Here is a 22,751-nt window from a genome sequence, read left to right as displayed (position 1 = left end):
GACCAATAGATTTTGAGAAATCTTAAAAAAACTGAAAAAAAATTTTTTTTCAAATGTGGTTTTTTTGGAATAACTTTTAACGGCTTAAAGGTTCAATTCCAAAAACTAATCAGCTCTTAACCTCAAAAAACCACGTCGATCGCCACCAGTCCGGTCAAAATCGGTTGATTCATTCGAGAGATATCGTGAACGAAAGAAAACCGAAAAAAGTGTTTTTTCGGAATAACTCCAAAATTCCTAGCGCGATCAATTCAAAATTTAGAATTCTTTGTGAGGCTTGAAAAACTGCGTCGAATGCTTCTAACCGCGTAAAAATCGGTTTATTCATTCAAAAGTTATTGTGGTTTAAAAATTCAAAAAATAGTGTCTTATCAAATCTCTATCAGACTTTTGAGCTCGAAGAGCTTTAAAGGATAGGAAAGCAATCTCTTTGAGCTCGGAGAGCTCAAAATAACCCATAAATTGTTTTTTTGAGCTCGAAGAGCTCAAAAACGTCATTGGTGCAATTTTAAGCGCCTAAGTATGGAATTAACGGGAAGTTGCAGGGATCGCCTTCAGGGTCAACCGTTTTCCTAATTTTATTTTCCTGTAATTTAAAATATTTAAATCCTTAAAAATAAGGAAATTTCTCTAAAATTGTTAAAAATTACCGGTATAATAATGAACAATTAATAACAGCAATACTTTTAAAAGTTTGTCAGTTAAATTTACGGACTAGTCCGTAAAATAAAAATTTTAATTCATCTTACTGCACACAACATAATTATTATCGAACATATTGTTATCAATCAACATATTATTATTAAATTTCAAGGTTTAAATTTTAATTAACTAGATTTTAATATATTAACATCAAATCTTTAATTAATTTTAACCAAAAACTTCCTTCAATTTTGGACTACTTTCTTTAAGACACACTTTATTTTCCTGCAATTTTAAATATTTAAATCCCTAAAAATAAAAAACTTTCTCTAAAATTGTTAAAAATTACCGGTATTATAATTAACAATTAATGACAGCAATACTTTTAAAAGTTTGTCAGTTAAATTTACGGACTAGTCCGTAGTATAGAATTTTAAATTAATCTTCCTGTATACAATATAATTATTATCGGACATATTGTTGTCAACGGACTTATTATTGATTTTTAGGCTTTATATTTTTAAGAAACTAGCTTTAATATATTAACATCAAATCTAATTAATTTTAATCAAAAACTCCCTTAAATTTTAGACTACTTTCTCTAAGGCACATTTTATTTTCCTGCAATTTTAAATATTTAAATCCTTAAAAATAAAGAACTTTCTTTAAAATTGTTCAAAATTACCGATATTATGATTAACAATTCATAGCAGCAATACTTTTAAAAGTTTATCATTTAAATTTACGGACTAGTCCCTAAAATAAAAATTTTAATTCATCTTCCTGCATACAATATAATTATTATCGGACATATTGTTATCAATTTTCAGGGTTAAAATTTTTAATATCTAGATTTTAGTTTATTAACATTAAATGTTTAATTAATTTTTATTTGTTAACCAAAAACTCCCTTAAATTTTAGACTACTTTCACTAAAACACATTTTGTTTCCCTGCAATTTTAAATATTTAAATCCTTAAAAATAATTATTCTTATTATTTTTAACCTCAACAATACTCCAGTAAAAATAAATATTACTTTTCAATATTTTATTTCTACTGTAAATAATTATAAAAAGAATTATAATTAGATAAAAAATTAAGGAATGTCCTTAAATTTTCATGTTATAATTTTTGAAGCGCTTGTTCGCGTGCGGATATTATTTCTAGCCGCTTATAAGAAAGATATAAAAATTGATGACAAGTGAATACAAAAATAATAATAATAATAAGGATGGTAGGGCCCAAAAGAGTAATGTGGAGGTGTAGCGACCGCAACCAGGCAATACAAGCCAAGTACGCCAAGATACTCTAAAAAAAGAGTAACAGTACCGCAGAAGGAAAAAGAGAAGAGGCCGTTAAGGAAGAGCGGGAGGGGGAGGGGGGAGGAGGGGGGGGTGTATAATCTACGTTTCCATCTCGTGGCGCGCGCGTGTCCGTCGAGATTCCCATCCGTGGGGCCAGATATAATCCGGAGAAGGAAAGCCCCCCACCACGGGCCGCTCTGTTGGGACTCAGTGAGCCGAGGCCACCTGCCGACTAGCCGCAAGAGGGGGAAATCCGTGAGTCCCCAGGCCATCTATCCCCTCCCGGGCGACTCGTGCGCTCACTGGGGCCTTGCTCCTATCTTCCCCCTCCTCTTTAGGCTTCTCAGAGTACAAGACTGAGCGTCTTTTTTATATTATTATCCCGGATCCTGTGCGGTGACTCAATTTTTATTTTAAGGAATTTTCATGGAAATTCTGGGAGATTTTTTTTTTAATAAATTTGTTTTATAAAACAAAAATAATAAGCTTGGAAAGGAAAAAAAAATTAAAAATCAAAACGAGTTTATAAAAATCTACAGGGGTCCCAAAAGTTGTTCCAGTGAATAAAAATAATAATAAATAAATCACGGTGCATTTTTATTATTTGAAGATGAAATAAATATTTCTTTTGAAATTATTATTATACTAGCTATTAACCGCTCGCTTCGCTGAGCGGTTTATAGAATTGCATTTTTAGATCTAGACTTGAAATTTAATTGGAGTATTGTTTTGATTTGCACAGATTCCAAATGAGCATTGAAAGTTTTAGTTAGTCATTGCAAGTCTCATAAGTCAAGTTGAAATCTGTCTAGCTTTAAGTGCGAACAATTTTTCTGTTATTTCAAATTTTCTCAGATATCAATTTTTTATAGAAAATAAATTTAACATCTTTTTTACGAATTCTATTTAAAAAAGTAGCTAAATTTATTTTTCACATAAGGTAAAAGCCTCAATTATTGACGGGGGTCTAAATATTGACACCCTAAATTATCTTTAAATATATTAAATTATCTGTAATAAGAATAACGATCAAATGAATTTTTATTGAATTCTAATTAATTAAAAAATTGAAAAAAAAATCACTTTCAGTTCAAAATATTAAATATTAATTATTAAAAAAAAATAAAGTTACCACCAGTTCATCAAATCAGCTTACGAGCGTCTATTTTCTTAACAACTTTGGTTAGAAAAGCATTTTTTTTAACTGCCGAGTTTAAATTAATTTTTTCATGTAATTATATGACCTATTTTTTTTTTTTAATTAACAGTACATGAAATATTTATAAAATTGAATAATCGAAATTAATTGTATGCTTTATAATATTTAAATAATGGGAGTCAATAACTAGTTCATAATTTTTATGATGAATCCCATATTGACAGCCAGTCAACAGCGCTGACGCCTTTTTTTAAGTATAAAATACGTTACGCGATTATATACAAGGCTTTTAACTGTCAAATAACTCGGCGTGTTTTGGTGTTAAATAAGTTTTTGAATAAATTGTTATATTTTTAATAATAATTAATCATTCATAGAAATTATTATTAATTAACTTTAATAATATTGATTACTTTATATCAAGTTTTGATAAATAAAAATATAACCAAATGATTCGACGCATGCGCAGTAGGGGCGTCAATAATTGGGGTTACGGTACGTCAATATTTAGATCAATCAGTTTTTTAACCCGTCAATAATTGGTGTATCCAGATTATCTATTTAATTATTTAAAATTAATTAGTAAATATCACTGATTATCATTTTAAAAAAATTTGTGACTGGTGGGACAAGTACAAAATGTCTGCATCAAGTTGTTTATTAAAAAGACTTTTATATTATTTCAACCTTAGAAACATTATTGTTTATATATATAACTATAAATTATTTAGGATAATTAAAAAAAACTAATTAAAAAACACAAATAAAGGATTTAGCATGCTGACAACACGATCTTGATAAACTTAGGTGTTAATTAATAACGAACATAAAAAAATTTGTTCTTAAAACTATAATAATAAATATGTTAGTTAATAACAAACATAAAATGAATTTGTTGTTAAAACTATTAAAACAACATTTGCCCCGGATACAAGTTAGTACGGCTGAAAAGTTACTAGGAGAGCAAAATCGATTTTCTTATTGATTAAAAAAAATTTCCTTTACAAATTAGTAAATATAAATTTTAAATAATAAATAAGGATTAAATTAGAATGAATAAGAGAAATTTTAAAATTTTAGTCATTTTCCCATTTCGCATGGAATGCCCCAAGACTAATTTTCACAGTCTTGTACAACTTTTAAATTTATTATTATTCATTTTTTTTATTCAATCCTTAAATTGACAAAAAAATAATACGCTGTAAAAAAAGCGGTGTTAAAATGGACTCATTTTAACACCGCTATGTTACACCTGTGTATTAACACCGGTGTAGCGGTGCTCTTTTGCGATGTTAAAAATCCGGTGTTAAACCGGTGTAATATCGGTGTAACCGGTGTAATACCGGTGTAACAGTAGAATTAATTTACACCGTATCGGAGTATGAATATTACATGATCCATAAAACACAATTAATATTCAATATTTATCAAAATGAGACAAGTAACATTTATTTAAGAATTTTCAATTTATAAAATTACTCAGAAATCGATTTAATGAATGTTATACAACAAGTTAAATAGTATTTACAATATTAAATGTTTAGGAACAATATAATAATTATTTTTATCGTAACCATGATGTTTCTCACAATATAATGGATGTTTTAAACATGAAAAATCTACAGCTGTGCAAAAATAAATTATCTATATGAAAATCATTTAAAAAACGTTCAAAATTGTCGTAAAATTGTTCTAAAAATGTTTCGAATTTATTGTAAAGGGGGCGTCCATTAATTACGTGAGGTGTTTTAGGGGGAGAGTGGATCAAGCTACACAGAAAGAATGGTTCACTTGAACCAAGAAAATATTTTTCTTGCTAATTATTTTCTTGGGCGAAAAAAAAAATTTTTTTTGACACAAGAAATTTCACTTATCCCAACAAAATTAATTCTCTTGCTTCAAGAAATACGTATCTTGATCCAAGACAATTTATTTGAATCAAGAAAATTTTCTTGTTTTGAGAAAATTCTTCTCTTGCTCCAAAAAATTAAGTTCTTGACAGAAGTAAATTTTCTTGTCTTGAGAAAATTTTTCTCTTGCTCCAAAAAATTAAATATCTCGATAATAAATTTTCATTAATATTTTTATTGACAAACATGTCAAATGGAAAGATCAAATAATATTGAACCATTTTCTTTCATTCAATATGTATAATTGCGTGCTAAAATAATCTAAAATGGGTATCAAATATTCAAGAGAAAAATTTTCTCAAGGTGAGAAAATTTTTTTCTCAGCTGAAGTAGGTGGCGCTGCTTTCCTAAAGTATATAAAAATCTTGATCCAATATAAAAATTTATTGTATCAAGTATTTATGATAATTTGAATTAAGAAAAATTACTTCCACCAAGAATAGAATTTAAAGAAAAATTTTTACTTCGGCCAAAACAACTTCGGTCTTCCTTCGGGCACCCGAAAATTTACTTGAGCCAAGAATTTTATTCTCCAGTCAAGAAATCTTTTTTTCTGTGTAAATCTTACCAAATCTCACTTAGAGGGGAGGGGGGGGTCTTAACAAATATCACGTAATTTTTTCTCTAGTAGAAAACAGTGTAAAATTGCGTAAAAAAGAATTTGTATAATAAAATATCGCCGAATTTGACACAATAGTGTTTGTCGTACTCGTCCTTAAAAATCTATTCCCAATGTATTTAATCTCAAATTTGTGATAAATTACAACAAATCGATATCAAGTAGCAAGTAGGAAATTTCCTACGAATTACCACTTGCTGATCCCCTGAGATCCTAATATGATTGCTTATAATATTATGCAAAATAATTTCATTATTGATCGATAGGATTCACTAATTTTTTTGGTAGATTTCTTTAGAAATCTATCGGTTGTAGCCGGTCTCATGTCGTAATTTTAATAAAATGTTATTATAAGTTTACTTCATCGAGTCATGTCGAAAAATGGCATCGACTCATTCTGTGGATCAATACTAAGGTCAAGTTCGAAGATGATCATAATCGGCTGATTAGTTTACGAGTTATGGTGTTCGAAAATTTTTTTATTCTTAAAAAATTTTGAATTCCGTATATTTTATGGAAATAATTTTCCAGGTGTCGAAGATAGATACCCAGACCCTCAAACTTGATTTAATTACCTTCAATTTAAGCTATTATTCGTGTAGTTTTGATGATTTTTTTAATTTATTTCGTAATTTTGAAAGTTTAAAAAAATTTTTTAATGAACCCATTTCGGCCGTTTTTCTTTAAATAATTTTTAAGCCGTAAAAGTTAGCTTAAATTTATCAAATTTTTTTTCAAGTTCACGAGATTATCTTAAATTTCAGCTATTGTTCGTCGACTTTTGATACTTTTTTCAATTTAGTCCGTAGTTGGGAAAATTAAAAAAAAATCAAGAATAAATTAATTTTTAGCTTTTATTATCAAATAACTTTTATCTATAACAAATCCTATTTTTTAGGTGAATGTCTTTGAATATCCATTCGTTGTAGTCGGTCTCATATCGTTATTTGCAAAAATATAATAAAAAATAAATTTTAGGTCAAACTGCTTTTTAATAACGTGTTCCTTCAATATTCAAACAAAAAATCTACCCATCCATATCGGGTGTAGCCCAATGGCGCTTTTTTTTTTAATAATCTTACACGTTTACAGCCAAAACATAAATTTTGAAGAATCTCGCGTGAGATTAGGAGAGGGAGGAGGGAGTTGAAGAAAATCTTACGAAATCTAATCAAGGGGGAGGGGGAGGGGTCGAAAAATTCTCAAAAATGCCTCACGTAATTTATGGACGCCCCCAAAAACACTCTAAAACTGTCCAAAAAATGTTCCAAAATTGTCTCAAAAATATCCGAAAAATGTCTTAAATGTATTCAAAATTTGTGCTCAAATAGTTAAAAAAATGTTTTAAGATTATTCAAAAAAGGTTCCACATAAGATTTAAGGACAAAATTTCAACTAAATTGCTTCAAATAAATTGCATTGATTCTAAAATTATCTTAGAAGTATTCCGAAAATCTTAAAAAAAATACTTAAAATTTATGAAATAATTATTAAAATCCACTATTTTAGAGTTTCCGATTACCCTAGTAGAAATGAAATCAAGTTTTTAGCCAGTAACTGGCCAGTTTTACTAGACTTAAACCAGTAACTGGCCAGTGTAATATCAAGTTTCTGTCTAGTAACTGGCCAGTTTTACTAGAGATCTAACAAAACATTATGGCGGCTTTAGTGAAACTGTCAGTTTCGAATTCTGAGGTTATTAGGCGTTATTAAAATTGTCAAATAAATTCAAAATAATGTTTAATAAACGATATGATATAAAAAAGTTTCATTTATGTGTACATTATAAAATCCGAACAAAAACAGTTTCACTGTAAAAAAGTCGCGCCAAGTCCACGTTCATAAGACTATTAGGAAAAAAAAAAATTTTTTTTTTCTTTACAAAAACATACAAAATAAAAAAATTAAAAAATCCAAGTAACCGATATGATTGTTTATGATTTTCGGAAATTAAAAAAAATTTTATTGTAAATTTAAAAATTAAAAAAAATTTTAGAACGTATTTAGTGTGCGTGGTTGCAAAATATTTTACTTTGGATGAAATTCGTAAAATCTATTTACTAGGACTTTAAAAAAATTGAAATACACAATGACGCACACCAAGTACGTTCTAAAATTTTTTTTTTTATTTTTAAATTTACAATAAAATTTTTTTTAATTTCCGAAAATCATAAACAATCATATCGGTTACTTGGATTTTTTAATTTTTTTATTTTGTGTGGTTTTGTAAAGAAAAAAAATTTTTTTCCTAATAGTCTTATGAACGTGGACTTGGCGCGACTTTTTTACAGTGAAACTGTTTTTGTTCGGATTTTAGTATTTTTTGTAATTATAATGAAAATTTACAATTGATAACAACTTAAATCTCGTGTTGACTGCATTTTTTACTGCAAACTATCCCCTTGAAGCTACAGTTTATGTAGATGTAATTCCAGTGCACCCTGGCGGCCGTAAATGTAAGCTGTGAATTACTTTTTTTAACTGTAATTGCTTATCTATAGGAGGATTACTACACATTTTTATTTTATCTAGTCTGTGGCGCTGACCTTTCTCCATAAAAAAAAAGTCAGGATCGAAATTTGTGAGCGAGCTATAGTATGTGCTGATAAAATTTAATAATTTCAAGTGAATAAATTGTTATAAATGAATATAATTAATTAATACGGTGAAATAAATTATGAATTACTGTTATGATAAACAAATTGGGTAAAAAAAGTACCGTAGAATTAAATAAAATTTCGCAGCCTCAAAAAACCGTTCTGCTTACAGTAAACACAGTCGGTAGTCTGGCGCTCCGTTTACAACGGATTTGAACGGAACTTGGCGCCAGATTCTACCGAATCTGTGAATAGATAACATCATTAGACTGATAGACTAATAATAAATCTAACAATAGAATAAGAAAATAATTATTTTGAATTGGAGATTTGTTTTTAATGCCCACAGTCGCAATTTATATATTGTGTCATTTTTTTTTCACTGCATCCATTTTGAAATATATACTGGAAATTATTTACACGTTAATAAACACTAATTTTGATTGATTTATACTGTTTTTTAATAATAATAATAATTACAATAATGATGCGTACAGGTTAACAAAAAAAATAAACAAACATACACACACTAGTAAAGATACACTGTCGGTGTAACTAATGTTTATGACTTAGTTGTAGGTGGCGCGATTTCAAGTTTTTACTCGATATCACTGGCCAGTTACTGGTTTATATCCAGTGAAAACTCGATTATTTCTACTAGGGTATTTATATTATGTCCTAAAATTGTCCTGTAATAATGGTGTTAAAGTAACACGGATCGAAAATTTACTCCGAGAGAATTTCACACCATTATTTCACACTACACGGCCGTGTAAAATGCTCTGGGTTCATTTTTAAATCGAAATTTTTTACAGTGTATTTATTTTAATCAAAAACTTTTATCTACTTTATATTTTATTATTTTAAACTTTCTAAATTAAATATTAACTTTTTTTTTATTATTTATCTTTAATTATTAAACATAAAAAGTTTAATTATAAAAATTGTGTTACTTAAAATATTATCAACACCGGAAAATTTATAACACCGATTTAACACCGAAAAAAAATATTTACACCGCGACCGGTGTTACTGCTACACCGATTTCGGTGTTGAATTTAACACCGGAATTTTTAACACCGTACACCGCATGGACTCACACCGGTTTTTTTTTTACAGTATATAATTATACAAGTTTGCTAACAAGTACTTTAAAAAGTTGATAAATTAAAAATATATTCAAATAAATCCAACCCCAATTTAAAATTCTCACCTTTCTTCTCTCAAAACATAATAACAACAACTTGTATAAATTTTTTTTACACAACAAGTGTAACAGACACGTGGAATTCAGCATAAGTTATTTTTACCCTCTTATTTTTTACTTCAACTGGAAACTTTAAATATTCATTAAATAAACAGCAAGTTCAGTCACTTGAAGGGTAAGTAAGTTCGTTACTTTAACTCGCTGTGATTGCAAAAAGTTTATTTTATTTCATCGGAAGTTAACTGAGTGGCTCAAGCTGTTGCAGATTAAAACTTTTCAAACTTTTTTATCGACAGTGAATAATAAAAAAAAAATAATTTGTACTCTCTGCGTCTTATAAAAAATTAAAAAAAAATTATTTATTAAAATTGATTAGCTTAATAATTTTTTTCCTGGTCGCATAACAAAAATGATAAAGAGTATTACAATTTTCCTCAAGCAATTTTCTAAAATTGGTATTGATAGGAAATATGACGCACGTAAAAGATAAATTGAAACTATCGGTAGCAATTGGTATAAAGAGACAGTAAAAGAATATTTTTTATTAAAAATTTACACACGGCAAATATTGTACAGTTTTTTAGACTTAAAAAAAAAATGTCCAAATTATTTTTCTTGGTTTTGTTAATCACTCTAGCAGTGAATTTTATCGACGCTACGTTCCCGTTTTGGTGCAGAAAAAATGATCAATCGGTAAAAATAAATATTTTTTTAATTAAATTATTTAGATGAGTAATTAATAAATTAATTGATAATTTTTTAGTGCAACCCACTTCTTGGGTTTGTATGCTGCTCTGGTCTTCGGTGCTCAAGTCTTCTCAGGGGAATATGTGGATTATAAGAGTATTAAATAATAATTTTATTATGATATTATTTATGTAAATTATGAATTATTGAATCGGAATAAATATTTAGTTAATAATTGGAAAAATAAAATAAAAAATTAATAACTGCAAGTCTTTGGCTTTATTGTTTTTATTATAAATATTTTTATAGAAGTAAAACCCCAACTCACCCTGACGCAAGACGAGTTAGGTTGAAACAGAATCTTAAAATTTAAACTAAACCCCAACTCAATACTCCTCACCCAGATACAAGACCAGTTAGGTTGAAAAAGGTTCTTAAATCAGGGCGGCATATGTCTACATCACAGGAATTAGGCTCTACTAGGTTGAACTGGAGTTTTAAAATTTCTACTCTGGACGAGATAAAATATAAAATAATAAGGTACCCGCGGGTAATAAGGCCTGTCGGGTAATAAGGCCTGAGTGATGGAAATGCTATTTAAAATCCGAACAAAAACAGTTTCGCTGTAAAAAATCGCGCCAAGTCCACGTTCATAAGCTATTAAGAAAAAAAAATTTGTTTTTTTCTTTACAAAAATATATAAAATAAAAAAATTAAAAAATCAAAGTAACCAATATGATTGTTTATGATTTTCGGAAATTAAAAAAAATTTTGTTACAAATTTAAAAATTAAAAAAAAAATTTGGAACGTATTTAGTGTGCGCGGTTGCAAAATATTTTACTTTTAATGAAATTCGTAAAATCTATTTACTAGGACTTAAAAAAAATTGAAATACACAATGACGCACACCAAGTACGTTCCAAAATTTTTTTCTTAATTTTTAAATTTATAACACAATTTTTAACTTCCCGCTAAGAAAATCGAAGATTTTCAAAAATCGGGAAGTTATTGTTTTCACCCCGTTTTGCAAAAATCGAGTTTTCATCAGATCTCGACGTTTGAAGGTCACAGGAAGCTTCCCTGACTATCCCCGTGAGGTTTTCACGGTGTCTGTATGTATGTGTGTGTGAAAGTATGTGAACCGCTTATAACTTTTGAACGGCTTGACCGATTTCATCGCGGTTGGTGCCATTCGAAAGGGCTTGACTAAACTTAGATTTTGAAAACTATTTGGACCGATTCAGATCAATAGATTTTGAGAAATCTTCAAAAAACTGAAAAAAAAATTTTTTTCAAATGTGGTTTTTTTGGAATAACTTTTAAACGGCTTAAAGGTTCAATTCCAAAAACTAATCAGCTCTTAACCTCAAAAAACCACGTCGATCGCCACCAGTCCGGTCAAAATCGGTTGATTCGTTCGAGAGATATCGTGAACGAAAGAAAACCGAAAAAAAGTGTTTTTTCGGAATAACTCCAAAATTCCTAGCGCGATCAATTCAAAATTTAAAATTCTTTGTGAGGCTTGAAAAACTGCGTCGAATGCTTCTAACCGCGTAAAATCGGTTTATTCATTCAAAAGTTATTGCGGTTTAAAAATTCAAAAAATAGTGTCTTATCAAATCTCTATCAGACTTTTGAGCTCGAAGAGCTTTAAAGCATAGGAAAGCAATCTCTTTGAGCTCGGAGAGCTCAAAATAACCCATAAATTGTATTTTTGAGCTCGAAGAGCTCAAAAACGTCATTGGTGCAATTTTAAGCGCCTAAATATGGAATTAGCGGGAAGTTGCAGGGATGGCCTTTAGGGTCAACCGTTTTCCTAATTTTTTTTAATTTCCGAAAATCATAAACAATCATATCGGTTACTTGGATTTTTTAATTTTCTTATTTTATATATTTTTGTAAAGAAAAAAACAAATTTTTTTTTCTTCATAGTCTTATGAACGTGGACTTGGCGCGATTTTTTACAGTGAAACTGTTTTTGTTCGGATTTTAGTATTTTTTGTAATTATAATAAAAATTTACAATTGGTACCAACTTAAATCTCGCGTTGGTTGCATTTTTTATAGCAAACTATCCCCTTGAAACTACAGTTTATGTAAAAATAATTCCAGCGCACCCTGGCGGGTGTAGATGCAAGCTGTGAAATATCTTATTTTAACTGTAGTTCCCCATCTAATGAAGGATTACTATGCATTCTCGAATTATTTAGTCTGCGGCAGATCACTTTGCCCATCGAAAAAAAGTCAGGATCGAAATTTTTGCGTTGCTATAGTTTGTGCTGATTAAATTTAATAACTTCAATTAGATTAATTGTTATAAGTGAATATAATTAATTAATAACAGTCAAATAAAGTATGAATTACTGTTATAATATACAATTTAGGAAAAAAAAGTACCGTAGAATTAAATAAAATTTTGAAACCTCAAAATACCGTTCTGCTTACAGTAAACATAGTCGGTAGTCTGGCGCTCCGTTTACAGCAGATTTGAACGGAACTTGGCGCCAGATTCTACCGAATCTGTGGATAACCGCTTCCGCTAAAGGCTTCTCTAGTAGAAGCGTCTAGCATAGAAATGTCGCTACAAGTTTATAGAGTCCCGATACAATGTTCCCTGTCTTCTATATTTCATCATCCGTCATATGCTAAAGTAGCGCGGAAAAATTCCTAAAAAACGGTTTGAGTAAATGGTAAACATTTTTTATAATTTTATATTTAATAATTTAAAATCATTGTTTTAATTTTTATCAACATCTTAAGAAGTATTGTTGCTAAATTTAAGTGATGATTGATCTATAATACCAATTTTATTGATTTTCGTATAACTATTTCCAGTATGTTTAACCCGCAGGCCTTATTACCCTACCGTAGTAAATTAAGGCCTATTTGCAAGGTTTTTGAAAAAATTCAATTTTGTGTTTGTTTATGGTGAAAATTACCATTACTTCATTATATTGTGTAGCTAATGTATTAATATAAAAATTATTTTCAAAATCTATTTTCAAAATCTCCTTTAGCTACACGGAAAAAAAATCCTATGAAAAATTACTATAGTAACATCGTAATCCAGGACTAGACTTTCAGTATCTCGATTTTTACGATGCTGCCGTCTACAGAATACAATTTGAATTATTGAAAATTACGATGTTATTTAGTAAATTTTTTTTCCGTAAGAGCAAGTGAATAAGGACGCATACTTTATGTTTTAATAAAAGAGAGACAGAGTCCAGTAATTTACGACGCCACCACCGAAAGATGACCAACTACTGTATCGAGGGTCTTATTATGTGACTGAACAGAAACTTTAGATATTCCCTCCGATAGCGTGAGGGGATAAACCTTGGACTTGAGGCGGAGAGGACACCGGGTTCGATTCCTGAATGATACAGAGCCATATCAAAAGCAAATTTTTTTTTTTTTTTAAGGGAGTTGGGAAAGAACGGATAGGGAAAGGGGGACCTACTCGGTGGGAATTTTCCGTAATTGAAAAGATAATCCGTCAGCCCAGACGGGGAATCGAACCCAGATCTCTCGGTTACGCGCCAGGGCTCTACCAGTTAAGCTATCCGAGACAAGTACTGACTACTTCATTCAGTCACGTATATAAGACCCACCGAGCAAACAACGCCACCGTCCATCTTACGGTAAAGAGCCATATCAAAAGCAATTTTTTTTTTTTTTATTTATAATTATTTTTCGGTGACCTAAACTTCTTTTTAATTTGAGTGATAGAAATTTACGATGTTGCATCGTATAAATTACGATGTTTGAGTTCTGGTCCGGCACTGCAATGTCCTATACTAACAATTACGATGTTTGCATTGTAATTTTTCGTACAATTTTCTTTCCGTGTAGGCCTTATTACCCGCCGGTACCTAAATTGACAAATCGTTCCGGTATTGGGTCTTTTACCTTATTTTAAAAATTTGCGTTGAACTTTTTCAATATTACAATTAAAGATTACGTGCGACATAAAACTTATTGCATGCGAAAGTTTTCCTCATCGATATCGATATGAAAATAAATTTTTTTCCTTACTCCAATTTCTATAATTGCACTATTATATTTTACATATACATATACATACGTTCCTCAAACAAATAACCGACTGACGCAACTACGAGCCACAATTTTAAAATATAATTACTGATAAATTCAGTATATAAGCAGCAGGTATAAAAAAATTATTTTTATTCAGTGTCACGATAAAATTAGTGCACATTTTATTTCTTCAAGCCAAATTTTATCAAATTTATCAGAATGATGAAATTATTGTTGGTGACTTTAATTGTCGCTTTGGCAATTGCTTTAACAGAAGCTTTCTTATTTTGGCCCTGCAGAAAGCAAAACGACGGAGTAATATATTTTAATTATTTATTTCTTTATTCAAATTTATTATAATTTTCTGAGTTTCACTCAGATAATTTTTGAAAATAAAAATTATAATATTGATAGTAAAAATCAAATAATTAATAAATTCCATTTTAATGCAGTGTAATCCATTCTTTGTCCAACTTTGCTGTGCTCCGTACCATTGCACCGGAAGAATAACTCCAGGAATTTGCGTATAAAAATATTGGACCGATTTATGTATTAAAACTACAGTGAAAAAAAATTGACTTGAATCGAGACAAAAATTTTTAAATCAAGAAAATTTTTTTTTGTGTATAATATTCTAAATTATTAAAATTTGCTCAATTAAATAGACAAATAGCATAAAAATAAAAAATTTTTTATGAAATTTCTTTTAAATAAGTATTTAAATTCACGAATTTTCCGCATTGTCACTCATAAATTATGTACAAAAATTGCGTGCCTACACGGAAAAAAAATCCTATGAAAAATTACTATAGTAACATCGTAATCCAGGACTAGACTTTCAGTATCTCGATTTTTACGATGCTGCCGTCTACAGAATACAATTTGAATTATTGAAAATTACGATGTTATTTAGTAAATTTTTTTTCCGTAAGAGCAAGTGAATAAGGACGCATACTATATGTTTTAATAAAAGAGAGACAGAGTCTAGTAGTTTGCGACGCCACCACCGAAAGATAACCAACTATTGTATCGAGGGCAGTGTTCCCATCCGTCACATAATTATCGTAAACGTCACATAATTTGAAGCATTATACGATCGTACATCCGACTTTGATTATGTGACGAAAAGTTACGATAAAATGTGTCTTGTACACGGAAATAAAATTGAAGGAGTTTTTACTAATTTACTATTGTAATTTTTACTAAATAAAAGAGTAACGGTGGACTATACTTCTTATTTAGTAATTTTTACGATCTACTATTGTAAATTTTATCCAACAAATAAGACTAGCAAGAGTCGTAAAAAGTCGAATACTATAGAGCAAATTATACAATATGTGTTTGTGAACTTTACAATTCAACTATTGTAAAAATTCACAGTTGGTTTTTTTAAAAGAAATATTAGGGAGGGAGAGAGATAGAAGAGTGGACTAATTGGTACCTGTACAGTAATCGAAAAAAGAAACCGACATTTTCGTGCTATCTGGGAATCGAACCCAGAACTCTGTGTTGGCAGCCAGAGACTCTCCCTCTACGCTACCTGAGGTAAACTAAGACACATATCCTTTAACATTTACATAAACTCGGAGTCTAGCGCTGTGCACGGCCATCACTCACACTAATTGAGAAACATTCCAATTCAACTATTGTAAAATTTGCTATAGTTCTATTGGAAAGATACAGAGGCAGCACTGGAAATTTTCATCTCTTACTTTTTACAATAGTAATATCGTATTTTTTCATGAATAAATAGTATTTTTTCTTCTAAAATATTTGAAAATTAATAGTAATCAAAGTATAGTCCAGCTTTACAATAGTTGTATCGTAAATTTTCCCAGAAATTTTTTCCCGTGTACGGTAATTGTACGATAATTTTCGATATGTTTGATTTTCATTCTTATCTATGCGGGTTAACTTTCATTTATTACCTGCTCGAAGTATGCAGCACCCCGCGGGTGCCCTATCGCCCTACACAGTTTATTTTGTTATGCTAATGTTAATAAATTAATATGAATCAATTTATAAAATTGATTATTTTTTTATTTGATTTCATTTCATGAAGAAACATTTTTTTTGTAAATATTTTTCAAGAGTAAATTTATGTCCGAATTTTAAATGAAAATATTTTGGCATAAAAAAAATTTAAACTATGTAAATTTAGTCAAGAACTTAAGTTTAAAATTTTTTTTTTGTGCGTACGATAATTTTTCAGAAGATCCGATAATTTGACGGCACTGTGTCGATCAGACAAGCAAAAGTTTCTGGGAACACTGATCGAGGGTCTTATTATGTGACTGAACAGAAACTTTAGTTAATCCCTCCGATAGCGTGAGGGAATAAACCTTGGACTTGAGGCGGAGAGGACACCGGGTTCGATTCCTGGATGATACAGAATTATTTTTTCGGTGACCTAAACTTCTTTTTAATTTGAGTGATAGAAATTTACGATGTTGCATCGTATAAATTACGATGTTTGAGTTCTGGTCCGGCACTGCAATATCCGATACTAAAAATTACGATGTTTTCATTGTAATTTTTCGTACAATTTTCTTTCCGTGTAGAGGTAAAAGGGCGTATAGCTAAGGGTTAATAGGGATTTGTGCTGAAAGGGCGTATAAAAAAATTTTTTTTTGCAATTTGGTTTGAAATTGTCTGAAACGTGAAAATCTGTGAAAAAAAAGTTGGTATCCTACACTGATAGAAGGATTTATTTGTATTAAAAAAATATTTGTTAATAGTTAACAAATCATTTATTAGAGACCATTTTTTAGTATCAAACAAATATTTCTTAGTATTTAAAATGATTTGATTGTATTTAATAAATCAGATATTCATTTATTAAATATTAATAAATCTTTTTAAATACTAAGAAATATTTGTTAAGGACTAAAAAGTGGTCTCTAATAAATGATTTGTTAAATATTAACAAATATTTTTAACTATAAACGAATTCTTCTATCAGTGTAAAGCTGAAAGGGCGTATCTCAAGACATGCGCCCTTTCAGCTAAGAAAAGTACGACTTAAAGGTAAAAGGACGCATAAAAAAAATGTAGTTTTGATACCAAATGTTAAATCAACAGACTCGATAGAGTCTGGCGCCAAGTTCCGTTCTCAAGCCAGACTACCGAGTGTGTATATACCGTAAGCAAAACGGTTTTTTGAGGTTACAAACTTTTTTTCAAATTTATTTTGATTTTTTTTTTATATGATATTTTATAATAGTAGTTCATGCTTTTTATTACGCGTATTACTTGATTATTATCAATTATCTTTATAATTTTTATTTAAAATTATTAAAAATAATCAGCACAAACTATAGCGACCCAGATTTTTAGATTTTAACTTTTTTCTTATGTAGAAAGCGGACGGCCAGAGACTAAATAATATAAGGATGCATGCTAATCTTATAATAGATGGGAAACTACAGTGAAAAAAAGATATTTGACAGCTTGCAATTACACACGCCAGGCGGCGCAAGAATAACTTTTACATGAACTATAGCTTAGAGGGGATAGTTTGCCACCGGAAATGTATTAAAAATTGTCAATTTTTATTATAATTACAAAAAATACTGAAATCCGAACAAAAACAGTTTCACTGTAAAAAAATCACGACAAGTCCACGTTCATAAGACTATTAAGAAAAAAAAATTTTATTTCTTTACAAAAAGATATAAAATAAAAAATTAAAAAATCCAAGTAACCGATATGGTTGTATATGATTTTCGGAAATTAAAAAAAATTTTGTTGTAAATTTAAAAATTAAAAGAAACAATTTTGGAACGTACTTGGTGTGCGTCATTGTGTACTTCAATTTTTTTTAAAAGTCCTAGTAGATAGATTTTAGGAATTTCATAAAAAGTGAAATTTTTCGTAACCACGCACACTAAATACGTTCCAAAATTGTTTCTTTTAATTTTTAAATTTACAACAAAATTTTTTTAATTTCCGAAAATCATATACAACCATATCGGTTACTTGGATTTTTTAATTTTTTATTTTATATCTTTTTGTAAAGAAATAAAATTTTTTTTTCTTAATAGTCTTATGAACGTGGATTTGGCGTGAGTTTTTTACAGTGAAACTGTTTTTGTTCGGATAATAGTTTCACAAGACAAGTTATACTAAAATAACAGCCTCATACACAAAGTTTGATATAAACAAATAGAAAATAAATCAATCAAAAACAAATTACGTAAAAGTTAAGTAATAAAAAAAAACACAATGACAGATAACATTGAAATATTTTGAAATTTCTCGCTTTAATCGCCCCCTATTGAATATAACTACTGGCGCCGTTCACACAACAGCTGTTTCATCATGATCAACAATCCAGAATCCAAATTTTATAATAACTATTTCTTAAAATAAAAAGCGAGAAAATAATCACGCGTAATTTATTGTTTTTTGGATATATTTTCTTTTTTAACTTTAAAAAATTGTATAGTTGAGGTTTTACGCCGCTACTACCACAGAAAGTTTTTTTTTTCACATTTTTAAACTACGAATATGTTCTTCTGTAAACTGGCCGAAAAAAAATTATGCGCCCTTTCACCTTTAGATCACCAAAATTTCGAATTCTTAAAAGTAAAAGGGCGTATAATTAAAGATATACGCCCTTTTACCTTTGCAATTTTTTTTTTCAATTTTAAGCGTAGAATGTGTCTACTACTCGATTGGCAATAAAAAAAAAATATGCGCCCTTTTACCCTTGCAAAGGTAAAAGGGCGCATAAATTGTTATAAGCCCTTTTAATATTAGGCACGCGAATTATTATTATTATTATTATGTTATTAAATGCTCAGGGGGGTTGTCCCCGAAGTCCGACTCTCCGAGGGCCCAGCCTGAGCTCCATCCATTACTGCTGGACCACTCCGCACAACAAGGCGGTTAGCGGCCACAGCAGGCCAAAGTCATTTCCCTAAGTAGACGGAGGGAACCTAATATTACAGCCTTCTGCATCCTGACAGCCAAGAACTCAGATTTTGACGTGCAAGCTGGAACTTTGGCAAGTGAGGATACAAAAGACTGTTTCATCCCTCCAAGGACGCCAACGATTAGGACGACTAGTTTGACACGGTAACCTGGGTAAAGTTTGCCAATTTCAAATAGGAGATCCTGATATATTTTTCTTTTGTGCTCTTCTTTGGCTGAGATGTTGTGTTCAGCCGGGGCCGAGAACTCAATGACATAAATGTCACGAGTGGCCTTGTCGAAGAGCACAATATCAGGTTTGTTGTGATCGATCCGCCGGGTTGTTGCAAATGGCATGTTCCAGTAAATTTTGCAACTGTCATTCTCAACAACCTGGGGAATATCTCCTGGTAGATAAGGCAGCACTGGTGTCATATCAATACCGTAGTAATGACGAAGATAGTAGTACAGTACTCTCAGGGCAACGTTGTGACGCTGGATATATGTACCTCTCGCCAACACAGGACATGCCGACAAAAGGTGCATGAGCGTCTCCGGGTGTTGTTTACACATCCTACATGACGTGTCCAGAAGCTGCCCCTGGAGCACCTTGCTACGGTATTCTAGAGTGTTAATGACACCATCTTGGCAGGCAAATATGAACCCTTCAGTCTCGGACATCAGGCCAGCTGACTTTAAGAAGGAAAAGGTCAGCTGGGTGGACAAGCCATGATCACGCACGTGTTTGAAGTACACGCTGTGCATGGACTTGTCCATCAGTTCGCCTAGGAGTTGTTTTTCCTCGGCGTTCCTGATGACGCTCTTAAATTTTTCCTTTCGGAGTTCCATAAGAGCGTTTATCTCTCCAAGACCAAGGGTTCTTGCTGCATATATAGCTGCCTTATACAAGAACGACCCCTTATGCGCATTTTCATGTTTATGTACGATTTGCATAAGGAAGTCATCCTCGTCTGCAGTGAAATTGACAACCTCGAATGTTAAGCCCAGGACCAAACGATCATGAAGCCGCTCCAAACTCTGCAGACCTCTCCCACCGATGGACCGGGAGAGGTATAATCTGGCGACTGATGAATTGGGGTGCATGCTCCGATTCATATTGATAACCTTACGGGTTTTGATGTCGAGATCTCGTAAATCCTTTCGGGCCCATTTCAGGACACCGAAAGAGTATAGTAAGACTGGGACAGCGAGCATGTTAGTGGCGGAGACTTTATTTTTGCCGGAAAGTTCGGAGGACCAAATTTTCCGGAGTCTCCTAACATACTCACTACGGAGGGTTGCTCGGACTTCAGAGACCGCATGCATGCGGTGCTCTTCCATTCCTAGGTATCTATACAACTCTCCGGCGCCTAATTGTCTTAAGATGCTCCCATCCACTAACTCGACATCATCACCCGTATCAGAGCACTTACCCCTCGCCAGATGTATGACCGCACACTTGTCCAACCCAAAAGACATTCCGACATCTCGTGTGTACTCTGCTACGATGTTCAGGGCTGCCTGTAGATGATCTTCATTAGCACTATATAGCTTCAGATCATCTATGTAAAGCAGATGGGTGATCGAGTATTTTCGATCACCCGGAGGCCCCACAGAGTACCCATGGGTTTTACGGAGAGCAACAGATATAGGCAGCAGTGAGATGCAAAACAGCAGAGGGCTCAAGGAATCGCCTTGGAAGACCCCTCGTTTGTACTCTACAACTCCGGTTACGTGCAATGCGTTTCCATTTCCTATATGGAAACGCGTTCGCCAGAGCTGCATTGTACGCCGAATGCATTCCACCGTTTCGGGATTGACCCCCAGGCATTTGAGGAGGTATAAAATCAACTCATGGGGAGTTGAGTCAAATGCCTTGCGATAGTCAATCCAGGCCATTGACAGGTTGCGTTGATAGTAGATCGCATCTTGTATGACACATCGATCAACTATCAGGTTCTCTTTGCAACCTGACAGGCCTCTTTTGTTGCAACGCTGTTCATATATCTGTTGCCATATAGGTCCTACCTCCTGCAAGATACGGTTATTCAAAATTTTTGTAAAAATTTTATAAACCGCATTCAGGCAGGTGATAGGCCTGTAATTCTTTGGGTCAGACAAATCACCTTTTTTGGGTATCAGTACGGTTCGCCCTTCTACGAGCCAGTCTGGAATCGGTTCGTCAGCTCTAATGTAGGATGTAAATATACGGGCCAAATGGAGGTGGGTAGAAGTAAACTTCTTCCACCAGAAGACATTAATGCCATCTGGTCCCGGGGCAGCCCAATTTCTGCTGCCATCTAGAGCTAAACGAACTTCATTTACACTGACTGCAGGGCTCTCTTCATCAGCATTCTGTCGACGGTGTTTCCGACAAAATGCTTTGAAGTCATGCAGAGCTGGAGTGTTGGCGTTTACGTTTGGTTGATCTCCATACAACTCAGTCCAAAAGGCTTCCACCCGCTCAGGTGCTGGATAATTCCCGGTAACAACAGTCTTTGGTGTCAGAAAGCGTGAAGGGCTAGATCGAAACAACGAATTATCGACCAGCCGTTTCAGCCTTTTCTCTAGTGACTTTTTGGCAGTCACTAGAGCTCGCAATTTATTAAGCGACTCTTCTTTGATGACAAGAAGAGTACTTTTATTCAATGTGTGATGACGCCACCGAAGTTCAGCAGCAATGCGACGTACTCGGGGCGTGTATGCTCGTTGGGTTGTTTCGAACTCAATCACACATTGGATGCGAGAGACATGTTTCCGGGATCTGTCAATTTTGTCGCCAAGTTGTGCGATGCGCTGTCTCAACCTTGCCTCGATTGAGAGACGATGTCTCTCTCTCGGAAAAGCCGAAACTGCTGCACCATACACAACCTGGTTCACAGCGAGCAGAGTGGAATCCTCCTGGATCTGTGTAAGGAGATCTTCATTGACCGTGTCAAGTTGTTGTTGGGAGTAAGTTATCTTTTTAGATATACTTACTTGCCGTCCTATAAAGGGATTATTATTATTATTATTATTATTATTATTATTATTATTATTATTATTATTATTATTATTATTATTATTATTATTATTGTTATTATTATTATTATTATTATTATTATTATTATTATTATTATTATTATTATTATTATTATTATTATTATTATTATTATTATTATTATTATTATTATTATTATTATTATTATTATTATTATTTTCATTAAAAATTCTAAAATGACACTAATAATAAAAAAAAAATAACAATCAAAAATTCTGATTTAAAATCGTTACAAAAAAAGAAACCTCACACATTTTCTTTATTATTGTGACATCCCGTAGAGTTTCTCACCTAGTATATCCTCAACACGGGTAATAAAACCGCGTGGCAGTCTTTTAAGCGAAAGGTCGATCGGTAAGTTCCAAAAGCTTGAAAAGGGAAATTTTGACAATTACTTAGCGCATAATAGGAGCCGTAGGAAACGTACGAGCGTTAAAATAGCTTCTGAAAAGCATAAATTCAATATAATAAAATAGTAGACCAGTTTAACCGGGAACAGGTAAGCCGCGTGCAGATGTGCAGACTTCATTTTATCTGTTTCTGTCATAAAATCGAGTGCATCAATGAACTTCCACAAATACGGCGACTATTGTGTCTACTGAACACAAAGTCACATTAGAAAATTTTTT

At 31.6% G+C, this 22,751-nt stretch overlaps 3 long non-coding RNA genes across 3 annotated transcripts; all 3 read left to right on the top strand.

The window, feature by feature from the left end:
• Window positions 1-321: 321 nt before the first annotated feature.
• LOC123270727 lies at window positions 322-16,842 on the top strand. Its single transcript, XR_006510678.1, has 4 exons — window positions 322-334; window positions 5,676-5,680; window positions 16,262-16,270; window positions 16,343-16,842. It is a non-coding gene; the product is annotated as an uncharacterized LOC123270727 (long non-coding RNA).
• Window positions 9,886-10,317, top strand: LOC123270725. The gene is made up of 2 exons (XR_006510676.1): window positions 9,886-10,133; window positions 10,204-10,317. It is a non-coding gene; the product is annotated as an uncharacterized LOC123270725 (long non-coding RNA).
• LOC123270726 lies at window positions 14,192-14,758 on the top strand. The gene is made up of 2 exons (XR_006510677.1): window positions 14,192-14,483; window positions 14,621-14,758. It is a non-coding gene; the product is annotated as an uncharacterized LOC123270726 (long non-coding RNA).
• Window positions 16,843-22,751: the final 5,909 nt, after the last annotated feature.

Source organism: Cotesia glomerata, linkage group LG8, assembly GCF_020080835.1.
Source record: "Cotesia glomerata isolate CgM1 linkage group LG8, MPM_Cglom_v2.3, whole genome shotgun sequence".
NCBI lineage: Eukaryota > Metazoa > Arthropoda > Insecta > Hymenoptera > Braconidae > Cotesia > Cotesia glomerata.
Note: the sequence above shows the minus strand (reverse complement) of the source record. Positions and strands in the feature narration are given on the sequence as shown.